General features: G+C 36.4%; 1 protein-coding gene across 1 annotated transcript in view; it reads right to left on the bottom strand.

The window, feature by feature from the left end:
• The window catches only part of LRP6 (LDL receptor related protein 6), a 177,412-nt gene that overhangs the window by 129,997 nt on the left and 31,892 nt on the right, over positions 1 to 15,523 (bottom strand). The gene's annotated exons all lie outside the window — the stretch shown is intronic.

Consider the following 15,523-nt stretch of genomic DNA (forward strand, 5'->3'; position numbering starts at 1 on the left):
AATTCTAGAATTTTTGCTTGTATCAACAACTGAATGCATACATCCTTTTTCTCTAAAGCAAAAATGGCAAACTATGACGAGGGTTTCAAATCTAGCCCATGCTTTGTTTTTGTATGGCCCTATGAGCTAAGAATGGTTTTTACATTTTTAAAGGTTGTTAAAAAAAAAAGAAAGAAAGAAAGAAAGAAAAAAAGAAAAAGAAAAAAGAACATGCAACAGAGACTATATGTGGCCCACAAAGACTAAAATGTTTACACTCTGAATGTTTCTAGAAAACTTGGACCACCCTTTGCTCTAAAGCCTTACAACTCAAAATATAGACCATGTAGCAACAGCCTCAGAAAATCTCAAGCTCCATCCGAAAGTACTAAATCAGAACATGCATTGTAACAGAGTAAAACCAAAGTATTACCTTTCCATAGAGATGGGTCTTTGGAATATCAGAATATACACAGTAAATATATAATAACGTAAGTAGTATATACAACTCTAGAAAACAGCAATATTTCTAGTATAAAACTACATCAAACCAGATAAAGCATCAATTAAATCTCAGTGATATTGTGACTGTATGTATTTTCCCAACTCAAAATTATAGTTGATACAATGCAACACTAAGATAAAATATTTTAAATCATTCTCCCAGAAAATGTGGTAATAAGCATGCATAATAAAAAATTACAAAGATGCTCCAAGGTTTCTAAGAAATATCTCCCTAATTATTTCACTCAAGCCCTTCATTTCATCAAAAGAAAAAATAGGACTTGAATTTTCCCAAGACTTTATATGGCATACTACAGTCATTTATCTCAGCCTCAGAATGACTTGAAAATGGTCATTCTACAAGTCTTGCCACAAACTGTTTAACTGAAAATTAGGTACAAGTATTAGCGACACTGAAACTCTGTTGCTGTGTTTCCTCCTGGGAATGAATGAAAGAGAGAGAGAGAAGAAAGAAGCATACCACATATATTTAACAGTACTTTAAATAAAATTACAAATAGTGCAAAATGCAATCATTACTCTACAATTATGGGTTATGTATTTGTTTGTATCAATACAAAGCTCCCTCATATCCAAAGTCATTCAACAATATGATTGCTAATACACAGGTTTGGATTTAGGACTCTCCCACATTCTTTCTGTGAGGTCTAACAAATCCTACAATGCTTTTGAAAGCCAATGTTGAAAATATTAACTATAATATACTTTTCTACTAGTTCTACCTTAAATATAAAAAACTGTGCATTAATTCCAGGGCTGAGATTTTTTACGTTTGATTGCTTTGAGGTTAATGAACTAAACCGACTTAAAATGTACGCTGTGTATTAAGTTAAACATGAGCTCATACTGAGGTCTTCAATTCTAATTCACTACCGCAAGGATCATCCTTCCCCTTGTTTATTTGTACCTTCCTATCCCAAGTAAGAAACTTGGTTCCTACCTCGTATGATCTATTTTACTTAACTGCTTAATTCTAGCATGCAATCACAGCTATGGGAAGCAACACTGACAACTGGAGTGCACTGCTTATGTGCAGTTCCTTTCACCCTTAGTCTTTCAGGTTCCATGCATTTCCAAAGTTAATTAAGTCAGCACCTTTCCTCCCCAACTCTGTCAGTGAGATTCTTTCATAATTTCTAACAGAATTAGAATCTTCTGTCTCAATCTGCAATCTACCTAAGGTCTTCCAACCTTCTAAATGATTTTTTTAAATTTGCATACATTAAGGTTCACTTTCTGAGTTAAAGTTCTATGGGTTTTGACAAATGCACAGTGTGCTTTTTTATGATGCTTCTCATCTTTTATAAACATAAAACATCTTACAATTTTACCACTCATTCTACAGGCAAACACACACATTTCCAAAGTCATCTTCAATTCTACTAAACAGGATACAGAGTTTTCATGTTTGTAGTCTTATCTCCATGCACATACCACTCTTTCCACAATCTCTGAGGAGACTCATTTCGGAAAACTTTGCTTTCAGATTACTAACAGTTGTCTGCTCATGATTAGGCTTAAAAGAAAAATTGTTACAGTATATAAGAAAACAGATTTCATCTTATTTTACAACTAAGTTTTGAGAGTTTTACTCACACCTCTATCATTAATAAATTAATGAAAGCATATAAAGACAGTTATGAACTCATTTTGCTGATTTCACTTCCACTTTGGTCCTCCCATATACAAACTGATACGAGGCAGATTTGCTTATCTCAGTCTCACTGTAAAGATTTTTACACAAAGTCAGTCTAGTCTAAACAGTATCTGCTTACTATAGATTAAGTTTATTTTAATAAATAACAATATTATTAAATCCAATACCAATGATTCAGGGAATTTGACTGAGAATATAAGATTCAACAGCACATAGGTTCTAGCCCCTAAAGCCTGCCCCAAACCAGATAAAGACCTCTGAATATTCCTAGAACTCATCTATCAGAACTAAAATTCCAGACTATACTGTGTAAGATCCTCTTGGTTAATAAATATCATATTATTATTTTCCCATGAGTCATGTATTCATATTTTCAATGCAAAAAAAAAAAAAAAAAACAAAGCTCTAACTTCCAACTTAAGTCCAGTGTGAAAGTAGCTCAGAAGTCATCACTCCATTCTAATGACCAGCAAAAACCTGAACAAACTGAAAAATCAACAATTCTTAGATCCATCAGAGAGGCAGGGTCACATAGCAAATTGGTGCCCTCAAAACTGGAGAAAAGCAAATCCAGAATATCACAACTTACAAGAGCAGAAACCCATAAACAGAAACCTCCAGGAGAATCAGTAGTAGGGTAGGAAACCTAAACTGTATTTGACTTGTAAGAGCCTTAGCTTAGACAAATCTGAAAGTTAAAATTTCTAAAGGGAGTCAGTCATGAGGGGGCCCTCACACTTCGGAAAGTTTTACCTCCAGGAACTCTACCAGGGCCTCACAGTGAAGATCAAAGAAATATCACCTCATGCTCCCAGCAGGAGGAAGGATAAACTAACCAACACATTGTATTCTTCTTAGCAAGGCTTGCCCTAGAGGGACACAAATTTACCAGAGCCTAAACTATTGGGGTTTTATCAGAGCCTAACCCACCTAAGGGAAGGGAATTACCCAACTCCAGCATCCTGTAGCCACCTTGACCCACCTAATGAGGAAAAAAACTAAGAAGCATTTGTCAAGCTCACAGCTCAGGAGCACAGGCTCACTAAAAAACTGGGCCCTCGCCTGGGTGGCCTGCTAAGGATTCCTTGTCTCCCTCTCTTGCTGCTCCTCCCCTGCTCATGCTCTCTCTTGGTCTCAAAAATAAATACAACATTCAAAAAAAAAAAAAAAAAACAGGACCCTAATCGCAATCCCTATCAAACTAACACCAACATTCTTCACAGAGCTAGAACAAATAATCCTAAAACTTATATGGAACCAGACCCCGAATAGCCAAAGCAATCTTGAAAAAGAAAACCAAAGTTGGAGGCATCACAATCCCAGACTTCAAGCTGTATTACAAAGCTGTAATCATCAAGACAATATGGTACTGGCATAAAAACAGACACTCAGATCAATGGAACAGAAGAGAGAACCCAGAATTGTACCCACAAATGTATGGCCAACTAATCTTTGACAAAGCAGGTAAGAATATCCAATGGAATAAAGACAGTCTCTTCAGCAAGTGGTGCTGGGAAAACTGGACAGTGACATGCAGAAGAATGAACCTGGACCACTCTCTTAAACCATACAGAAAAATAAACTCAAAATGGATGAAAAGATCTAAACAAAAGACAAAAAGCCATCAATATCCTCGAGGAGAAAGCAGGCAAAAACCTCTTTGATCTTGGCCACAGCAACTTCTTACTCAACACGTCTCCAGAGGCAACAGAAACAAAAGCAAAAATGAACTACTGGGACCTCATCAAAATAAAACGTTTCTGCACAGTGAAAGAAACAATCAGCAAAACTAAAAGGCAACCAATGGAATGGGAGAAGATATTTGCAAATGACATATCAGATAAAGGGTTAGTATCCAAAATCTATAAAGAACTTATCAAACTCAACACCCAGAAAACAAAGAATCCAATGAAGAAATGGGCAAAAGACACGAACAGACACGTCTCCAAAGAAGACACCCAGATGGCCAACTGACACAAGAAAAAATGCTCAACATCACTCATCATCAGGGAAATACAAATCAAAACCACAATGAGATACCACCTCACTCCTGTCAGAATGGCTAACATTAACAACTCAAACAACAACAGATGTTGGCGAGGATGAGGAGAAAGAGGATCTCTTTTGCACTGCTGGTGGGAGTGCAAACTGGGGCAGCCACTCTGGAAAACAGTATGGAGGTTCCTCAAAAAATTAAAAAGAGAACTACTCTATGACCCAGCAATTGCACTACTAGGTATTTATCCAAGGGATAATACACGTGTACGATTTTAAAGGGGCACATGTACCCCCAATTTATAGTAGCACTATCAACAATAGCCAAAGTATGGTAAGAGCCCAAATGTCCATCGATGGATGAATGGATAAAGAAGATGTGGTATATATACACAACGGAGTATTACTTGGCAATCAAAAAGAATGAAATCTTGCCATTTGCAATTACGTGGATGGAACTAGAGGGTATTATGCTAGGCAAAATTAGTCAGAGAAAGACAAATATCATGACTTCACTCATATGAGGAATTTAAGATACAAAACAGATGAACATAAGGGAAGGGAAGCAAAAATAATATAAAAACAGGGAGGGGACAAAACATCTCTCTTAAATATAGAGAACAGAGGGTTGCTGGAGGGACTGTGGGAGGGAGGATGGGCTAAATGGGTAAGGGGCATTAAGGAATTTACTCCTGAAATCATTGTTGCACTATATGCCAACTAACCTAGATGTAAACTTAAAAAAAAAACAAAACAACAAAACTTGGCCCCAGTGAAAGAATTATAGAATGCTTCTCCTCTCCCAAAACACATTACTCAACACATTACTGAAGGCCAATTTACTGCAATTCCTTTTACCTAGTATATTATAGCTGGCTTTCAACGAAAAATTATAAGGCATATTAAAAAGAAAATTACTTTGAAAAAACAAGGCAAGCAAGCATCAGAAACAGACTCAGATATGGCAGGCATGTTGGAATTATCAGACTACAAATTTAAACAATCATAATTAATATCCCAAGGACTCTAATGGAAAAGATAGGCAACATGTAAGAACAGATCGGTAATATGACCCAAGAGATGGAGGAAATTCTAAGAATCAAAAAAAAAAAAAAAAAAAAAAAAAATGGAGGTCAAAAACACTGTAACAGAAATGAATGCCTTTAATGGAATCAATAGTAGACAGGACACAGCTAAGGAAAGAATCTGAGCTTACAGATATGTCCACAGAAACAGCCAAAGAGAAAAACGACTGGCGGGGGGGCGGGGGGGGGGTGCGGGTGTCAAAACAGAACAGAATATCCAAGGACCGGGGGACAACTACAAAAGATATAACATAAAGATACACATATGCATGATGAGAATACCAGAAGGAAAAGAAAAAGGAATATGTGAGGCAATAATGACTCATAATTTCTCCAAATTAATGTCAGACACCAAACCACAGATCCAAGAAGCTCACAGAACAGCAAAGCAGCATAAATACATTAAAAAAAAAAAAAAAAAAAAACCCTACACCTAAGCAAATCATATTTAAACCCCAGAAATTCAAAGACATAGAAAAAATCTTGGGAAAACAAAATCCAGAAGAAAAAAACACACCTCAGATACAGAGGAGCAAAGATAAGAATGACATCTAACTTTTCCTCAGAAACCATGCAAGCAAGAAAAGACTGGATTGAAATATTTGAAGTATTTAGAGAGGTGAAAGGTCCAGGGAAACCTACCAACCTAGAATTCTGTACCCTGCAAAATTATTATTCAAAAGTGAAAAAAGACTTTCTCAAACAAAACTTGAGGGAATTTTTGCCTGTAGACCTGCCTTGCAAGAAGTTCTGAAAAGAGAAGAAAATGATATAAATAAGAAACTCAGATCTACATTAAAGAAAGGAAGAGCATTAGAGAAGGAATAAATGAATAGAAAATAAAAGCTTTTATTACAGAAGGGAGGAATTAGAAATATTTTGTCCCAGCGGAGAGGGCAGGGGGTGGTGCTGGTGGCTCAGTCGGTTAGGCATCCAACTTTGGCCTAGGTTATGATCTTGCGGTTCTGGGTTTGAGCCCCACATCAGGCTCTGTGCTGGCAGCTCAGAGCCTGAAGCCTGCTTCAGTCTCTCTCTGTCCCTCCTCCATTCACGCTCTCAGTGTCTCTCTCAAAATAAGTAAATAAGCATTTTTTTTAAAAAGAAAGAACGAAAGAAAGATTTTGTCACACTCAATTTTGCTGTGAACCTAAAACTTCTCTTTAAAAAAGTCTACAAAATGGGGCACCTGGGTGGCTCAGTCAGTTAAACGTCTGACTTCAGCTCTGGTCATGATCTCACGGTTCGTGAGTTTGAGCCCCATGTCAGGCTCTGTGCTGACAGCTCAGAGCCTGGAGCCTGCTTCGGATTCTGGGTCTCCCTCTCTCTCTCTCTCTCAAAAACAAATAAACATTAAAAAAATTTTATAAGGGGCGCTTGGGTGGCTCAGTCGGTTGAACGTTCGGCTTCAGCTCAGGTCATTCGTGATCTCGTGGTTTGCGAGTTTGAGCCCCGCATCAGGCTCTGTGCTGACAGCTGGGAGCCTGGAGCCTGTTTCGGATTCTGTGTCTCCCTCTCTCTCTGCCCCTCCCTTGCTTGCACTCAGTCTCTATCTCTCTCAAAAATAAACATTAAAAAAATTTTTAATTTATTAAAAAAAAAAATAAGTCTACAAAAAAACAGGTGGGATGTATTATGCTAAGTGAAATAAGTCAGTGAGAGAAAGACAAATACGATTTCACTCCTACGTGGAATTTAAGAAACACAACAGATGAACACAGGGGAAGGGAAGAAAAAATAAGATAAAAACAGAGAGGAAGGCAAACCATAAGAGACTCTTAAATACAGAGAACTGAGGGCTGCTGGGTTGGGAGGATGGGCTAAATGGGTGATGGGCATTAAAGAGGGCACTTACTTGTTCGGATGAGCACTGGGTGTTATATTTAAGTGATGAATCACTAAATTCTACTCCTGAAACATACAGTTAACTATATGTTAACTCACTTGATTTTAAATAAAAATTTAAAAATAAAAATAAATTTTAAAAAATGTGGAACACCTGGGTGGCTCAGTCAGTTCAGCATCTGACTCCTGGTTTTGACTCAGGTCATGATCTCACAGTTCATGAGTTCGAGCCCCACATCAGGCTCTGCGCTGGCGGTGTGGAGACTGCTTGGGATTCTCTCACTCTCCCTCTCTACCCCTCCCCTGCTCATGTGTACACACTCTCTTTCTCTCTCTCACTCTCTCAAAATAAGTAAACTTAAAAAAAAAAAAAAAAAAGACAAAGCCCTTTTGCTTCAGTTTGCTGTTCTATAAAGCTTAGTACTCATTTGTATTGGTCAGTAAGATTGGTACCAAACCTTCAATTGGTACCTTTTCCCAAAGGCAGCTAAATTATGTATCCACAGGAAAGAATAAGAAACAGAGCCTGAGGGGCGCCTGGGTGGCTCAGTCGGTTAAGCGTCCAACTTCGGCTCAGGTCACGATCTCGCGGTCCGCGAGTTCGAGCCCCGCGTCGGGCTCTGGGCTGATGGCTCAGAGCCTGAGCCTGCTTCTGATTCTGTGTTCCCCTCTCTCTCTGCCCCTCCCCCGTTCATGCTGTGTCTCTCTCTGTCTCAAAAATAAATAAACGTTAAAAAAAAAAAAAATTAAAAAAAAAGAAACAGAGCCTGAAAGAAATTAATGTTATTCTTAAAATGCAACAAGTGGGTATCTCTAGTAATGGAATGACCTGACAGCAGAATGAGGCTCTGTGCTTGGGTCCTCTCCACAGCAGTCACATTGTATTTTTCCCTAGGCTTCAGGCTCAGAATCTGCTTTATGCAACTTTGTCCCTCTCCAAGGAGCACAGTAAAACGGCAACAGGTCCTAGAGAGTCAGGAGAGAAACATTTATGGCACTCAGGGATGCGTCAATGAAGCTGATCCAAAAGGAGTGGAAGCTATTGAGCCCCGCTCAGAGGACACTATAAAGGGATGTGATGTTGGAGAACTATGGCAGCTGATCACACGGATAGTTCCATTTTGTAAACCCAAACTCATCCATCATTCAGCATGAGGGGAAAAGAACAACCCTAACAGAGGAAAGAAAACATCTAATGGGATTTGTCCTCCAAAATCAGATAAAGTATCTCCTGTATCCAAAGTAGATACAGAAGACTTACTCTGTTAAACTGGGTTATGATTATCTGAGGACTTTATTTGAGCCAGGTGAGGAGACAAAGCTGAGTTACAGTAATGAATACCAATTTACATCCCTTAGTACAAGTGTAGTACAAGATAAGAGTACCATGCTCTGTTCTCAAATATGTATAATCCAGACATGGTACAAAGATACAATATCTCTATAAACTTAACAGACACCTAGGTATTAAAAGAAATTAAAGGTCCATTCTATGTATCAGAAAGACTATGTAAACTAGAAAAATCCCAAGTTTATAAAAGAGCTTTAAAAATTCTCAGTAAACTTTACCTTTAGAGTTTTTCACATTAATTTATTAAATACAGATAATTTAAAAACAAAATTGGATCCTTTAGGGACTTTTGTTTGTCATATTTCAAAATAATTCTGACTTCAAAATTTCCAGAAACAGCTAGGGTAGAGTTGCCAATAGAAAGCATCATGGGGGCAATGAATGTCAAATAAGTCATCAAGAGTTACATCTGCATTGGAAAGGTAAGTGAAGGCCATTTCCAGAACTAAATATACAGCATCTGGGCACCTGGGTGGCTCAGTCAGTTGAGAGACCAACTGTTGATTTTGGATCAGGTCATGATCCCAAGGCTGTAGGATCAAGTCCTGTGTCAGGCTCCACGCTGAGTGTGGAGCACCTGCTAAAAGCCTGAGTGTCAGTCACACTAAGGTGTCAGACTTCATAAAGAGCAATCTTTGGGTGCTGGTACTTTTAAGACAAAGTTAACCTTTAAAGGGGGTTGGGCACCAGCCAATAAGAGAAAGGTGTAAACTTTTTAAAGATCTATCAGTTAAATAAAAACAGACTGCAGCCAAATAGAGATTTTAGGATGCAGGGAAAAAAAGATTTCTGAGGAAAAAAATATTCTCTATATTCTCTGTTAGAATATGATTTAAATATTTTGTTATTAGAATGAGGAATATCTGACACTGAGGCTTGACACCTCCCTCTTAAACCACCTGCTTAAAAATAAGACTACAAGGTAAACTCCTTGACTACATCACTGTATCTTTCCAAAAATAATTGGGGTACACATATTAAAAAGTAGGTTTGGTTTAGCTTAGTTTTTTTGTTTGGGGAGTTAACCTAGCTTAGAAACTCTATGATTACCTGAATGTACTCAACAATAAAGTGTCTAAATTCAACTAGCTGTGTAATATATTCTGCAAAAGTTTTTTATCCGCATCATATTGAAAAGCCAATTTTAGTATCCTTAGGATGCAAGACTGTTTGATAAATGTTGCCTGTGGCTTCTCACAGGCCAGGCTACAGGCTCATATAGAAAAAATCTTCAGCAACAATTATTACTAACTCTCAATTATGTGGTCTATTTGGCCCCTAATTTATTTTGGCTTCAATGGGTTCTGTTTTGGCTTTGACTTAAGAGAAGATAAACATTCTTACTTGATACTGAAGAATTAAACATATACGGTTACAGCGCCAGTTTGCAATAGTATTCACATCTGCTATTCATCAAAAATCATGAACCAGTACCAGGCTGTTAAATGCTATTCACTAGTTTCCATACAAATGTAATTTTATTGTTGTATCTGGCCTGATATCCACTGCAATACTTTCTGGAAAATAAATTTTAAATGAAGTGAAGGGTTGAAGACAGGCTTTATTTTAATTAGGAAGTAATTACAGTAAGTAAAGAAACTGTTAAGTTTTTAAAACATCAAAATTTCTTATGCCAGGAAGTAAAAATACCTCAATTGACAATCAGACTAGATATCAACCATTTTATACAAATTTACTACAATCCAAAGCATAATAATGTCTACAATTTAGGTAAGGATAAAATAATAAATTTTCCAAAATGTTCACAAACCCTAGTCTAGTATGTTCTCCATTCTGAATCCAGTTTCCCCTAACAAAAATATCCAGAAGCGCTCAGTTTCAATATACCTAAACTGGTTTAGGTTTTGTACCCTTTACAAGATGTAATTACACACAAAGGTGGCTAATAAAGAGAACATTTAGAATTGAGTCATAAAAACTAAATGAACCAGATCTATACTTGATCATAAATCATTTTGTGATTCTTGAAGTTACCTATTTAATCCTACTTATAATTAAAAGTCATTAATACACATATTAGTAAGTATGAATAATGCTTATCTTGCATATATATCCACAATAAGAAAAGGCAATATTAAAAACATGAAAGTTAGAATTTCTATTTCTGATAATTTAATAATAAAATAAGCAGAAAACCCTCCTTTTACAAAACCTCTAGAACCACTTTTATTTGATTTATACATTGCCATGGTCTGAATGCTTGTGTCCCCTCAAAATTCGTATGTTGAAATTCTAACCCTCAAAGGTGATAAGATGTGGAGCCTTTGAGAGGTGCTTAGTAATGAGGACACAGCTACAAAGAAACCCCTACGTTGTTCCACCGTGTAAGGACACAGCAAGAAGGCACCAGCTATGAACCAAAAAGAGGGCCCTCACCAGAAGGGGACCATGCTGGCACCCTAATCTTAGACTTCCCAGCCTCCAAACTGTAAGCAATAAATTTGTCATTATAAGCCATTCACTATTTTGTTACAGCAGCCCAAACAGACTAAGACATACATATACACAAAATAAAAATACATAAACAAGCTTTTAAATATAGAGCTAAGTATCATGAAAGTAGGGGAAGAAATCTCTAGACAGCCAAAAATGAACAGGGAGGTAAAAAGTAGTACATGCTTGATGTTACAACCCTTTAGGATGTTCTCATCTCAGAAACTGAGGGACTTCTGTTTCAGCAGCAAAACAGGGAAGATAAGGCCCTGACACATAAGAAACACACTGTGAGAAGATTCTTGCACATTTCACAGACTCCCTGGGAACAATGAAATACAAAAATCTGCCACTGGCAGAGGAAGGCAAAGGAGCTTTTCAGTCTTGGCCTAGGTTCTGAAAAGGTAGGAAAAATCAGCAAAGACTTTGTAACCACACACTGCCCTCACATCGGTTTAGAGGTTGAATTAATTCTCTGTACATGGTACAGGAACTTCGAACTCCAAAAATTAAATGTAAAAAATGATCTCTGCTTGAACAAGGTGATAACATAGGTGTACACATCTGCTAAAACCGCATAAATAAGGTCTGTGCATTTTACTGTATAGAAATTATATTTCAATTTAAAAATAGAAAATAAAGTTGTCCCTGGAAACCCTGTAGGGTGGTTAGCAGAAGCAAACTAAAACCTCTCTAGAGGGATATGCACCACCAACCCCCCACCCCGGAGGCCAGTAACTCCTCTGAAGATCAGCTCACAATCCGAAACTATACAGTACCTATGGAAACAACAGTTCACCTTAAGCAAGAAACAGCAAATATAACAAAGCACAGAAGTGAATTTCTAAAAACTTTAGACAACCGAGCAATCTAATAGAGATCATAAATATTTAAAAAGATTAAAACACATAAAATATGGAATAAAATACATGAGATAAAACATCATAAAACAGTAACAGATATTCCTAATAAAATAATACAAAAAAATAATGTTCAGTGGGTGTTAAAACAATCAATAGATGAGGAACTGGATATTGGCATGGTACAAAAGGATCATCCCACAAATTATGTGAAGGATATAAGAGGAAAAACTCAGCTTTATAATAAAGATGTTAACTTTCACCATCTGAACCTAATGAACTATCTTAGTATCACTACAAGGAGGACAAGATATTATGTGCTTTCTGATGTGATGAATACAAAGTACTTAGTACTACCTATGAAGCATTCGTGCAAAATGTTGAATTTGTCACTAAGTCTTCTATTTTAAATTTCATTTTATAAGAAATGTAAAGACATAAAAATAAGTCAAACATTACAAGGATCACTTAGAAAATCCAAAATCTAAAACATTCTACTGGATAACTGTACAATCTTTCCAGTAAAGGCAACAGGATGAGAGGGGAAAAAAGGCAGGGGGAGGTGGATAAGACCAGGCTTCCACTATCACAGAATGGACCAAAAGAGGAAAGGGACAAGACTAGTATGTAATTTTGCGGTGGTGGACTGGAACTGGAGTTATCAACATGAACTCATGTTCTTTTCATATGTAGACAAAGATGGAAACACACAGAACTATAAAAGAACACTCGTGCATTAGCTCATTTGTGCAAAAAGGAATTCAAGAAGATAAAACCAAAAATTAATGAAAGTAAAATACCTATAAATAAGAGGGAACAGACTGGACAGGAAGGGGGAATAGGACCAGGGTAAAAGAGATGGGGAAGAAGGACACTACTCAGAGTATAACTTTTTGTGTTATTTCTAACTCTTAAAAAATGGCAATTGTTTGACAAACTCCAATATAAATCAATACTTAAAATCAGCTAGGATACAGGGGAACATTCGAAATGGAATACAAACAGTAATAATTGTTTTATAAATGAAGAACACAGCCACACTGCAACAGATAAGAAATTACCTAAATAAATTTCAAAGACAGTATTTTGACTCTATGGACAGTAGTTTCATAGCATTGTATTCTAGACAGTAAATTTGTTACTCATAGAATAGGTTAGCAATTCTGAAACCCTTGCACACTAGGTTTGCACCCAAATATACAAATATATACTGTGGATAAGACCAGGTTTCTCAATATCAAAGAACAGACCAAAAGAAGAAAAGGACAAGACTATAATATAATTTTGCAGCAGTGGGTTGGAACTGGATATAATGAACTCATGTTTTTTTGAATATATAGACAAAGATGAAAATACACAGAACTATGTGCACGTGTACACATCCATGTATTTCTTAACTCTGTGTACTGAGAGGTCTTAAAAGCAATGAAAACCTAGTAGCAATGAACACACTTAGCTTCCAGATCTTAGTTTCTAAATACCATTTTCCAGGGGTGCCTGGGTGGTTCAGTCAGTTAAGTGTCCGACTTTGGCTCAGACCATGATCTCATAGTTTGTGGGTTCGAGCCCCACGTCAGGCTCTGTGCTGACACCTCAGAACCTAGAGCCTGCTTTGGATTCTGTGTCTCCCTCTCTTTCTGCCCCTCCCCAGCTCTCTCACTCGCTCTCTCTCATAGATAGATAGATAAATAGATAAACAGATAAATAAATAAATAAATAAATAAATAGATAGATAGATACCATTTTCCAATAAAAGGAGACAGAGCTCCTTGGAGGAATGGTTGATTCTAAGCACGAAGTAGAAAAAGGACAAAATAAGTCTGAAACATCTTCCACGGTCAGACCATTATAAGTACTCAAAAAATGATGAGGACTTATCAAAAGGACACAGAAACAAATTTGAAGGAGCTCCCAATGGCCAAATCTGGGACAGTTTAAGCAAAAAATGATGACATTATACTGGACTATAATCTATAGAATTAAAGAAATGCACATGAGTCCATACTAATATAAACAATACATAAATAAATAAGTGGGAAGAACAAGATAGCTCTTCATTAAAGTAGAATTTAATAATACATGTGGAAGAAACAATGGAACTAGAAAAATCACCATGTGGCAAAACCACAGCAATCATCGTTGCAGGCAAAAACCATCAAAGAATGCTTAAATTAGTGGATAAAAGAATGATGAGAAACAAGGTAACTACATAGCTTCCAATATTTATTGCAAGGAAAATAACAGTAAATCCAGTTTAAAAAAAAAAAAAAACACTCTGGCAGACAACATCATAAGTAATCAAATATAACATCGCCAGGATTCATATCATGCACTATTGATATGATGGATGCCCTGAGAAGAGCACACATCACTTCTGTGGTATTCTTGCCAAAAAAGTATAACCTTAATCAATCATAAGAAAACATCAGACAAACCCAAATTGAGAGACATTCTAAAAAATGACTGTCCAGTAATGTTCAAAAGGTCAAGGTTATAAAGACAAAGACTGCTAAAATGTCCCAGATTAGAAAAGACTATGTAGATACCAACTAAATGCAATATGGGATCCTAGACCAGAAGGACACTAGTAGGAAAACTGGACAAGTTTAAATATGGTACACAGAGATACAGTACTATATCAACATTAATTTCTTGGTCTATATAACTGTTCTATGGTTAAATAAAATGTTAATCTTAAGGGATGCGGGGTGTACTATTTTTGTAACTTTTTTATAAGTCTAAAATTATTGGCATGCTATTCTCTCTACTTTCATGTAGGCTGACATTTTCTCATAAGTCTTTTAAATGAGGAGCACAAAGAGCTTCTAGAAAAGCATAGTCACTGACATTAAAAGCTCAATTGATTCATTAAACTGCAAAATTAGGCACACCTGAGAAAAGAATTAGTTATCTGGAAGACAAGTAAAAAAATAAACTACACACTAGCCCAGAGAAATAAAGAGACGATATGAAAACAAGATTAAGAGTCATGGAGCAGAAAGGAGTTCCAAAGGATTCTAAGGATGATGAGGGAAAAGTAAAAAATAATGGATGATAAGTTTCTAGAACTACCAAACAATAATAATAGATTTTACAAACATGAGTTCTAAGCAGGACTAAAAAAAAAAAAAAAAAAAAAAAATAGAGCTACATCTAGACACAGTGTAGGAAAAGCTGCAAAATATCAAAACTTAAGAGATGCTTATGGGCTGCTTCTAAAGAACCAGGAAAAAAAAAAAAAAAAACAGATAAAGTACTTACAAAGCCACAATGTTAATTAGAAAATAACAGACCTCTCATAGCAACAATTAAAATCATAAGACCCTCCTACAACTGAATGAAAATAACTATTGCCCAGATTCTATAATCAACTAATTTTCACTCACAAATGAGGGCAAACTAAATACATTTTCAGATGAAGACCAAGAGTTTATAATTAATCAACTTTTGCTAAAAAAAGCTGAAGTACATACTTCAATATAAGGAAGCTGAACCCAAGTGGATTAAGTGCATGCAAAAAGCAATGGTAAAATAAAAAATGATAGCGTATAAATCTAAAAAACAAAGAATTTACAAAAATCCTTCTTTAAATAAAGCTACCATGTTGCATTTTTAAAGTAATTCAATTTGCAAAACAAAACAAGAAACACAGCTTTATCAAGATGCTTTTCATGAAGAAAAAAGCACTTAATGTGAGACTGGAAAATCTCAGCTAAGAATCTGGCTGTCTTGGCGTGCCTGGATGGCTCAGTTGGTTAAGCGTCCAAGGCTTGAT

The sequence above is a fragment of the Panthera onca genome, chromosome B4, assembly GCF_046562875.1.
Source record: "Panthera onca isolate mPanOnc1 chromosome B4, mPanOnc1 haplotype 2, whole genome shotgun sequence".
In the NCBI taxonomy this organism is placed as follows: Eukaryota; Metazoa; Chordata; class Mammalia; order Carnivora; family Felidae; genus Panthera; species Panthera onca.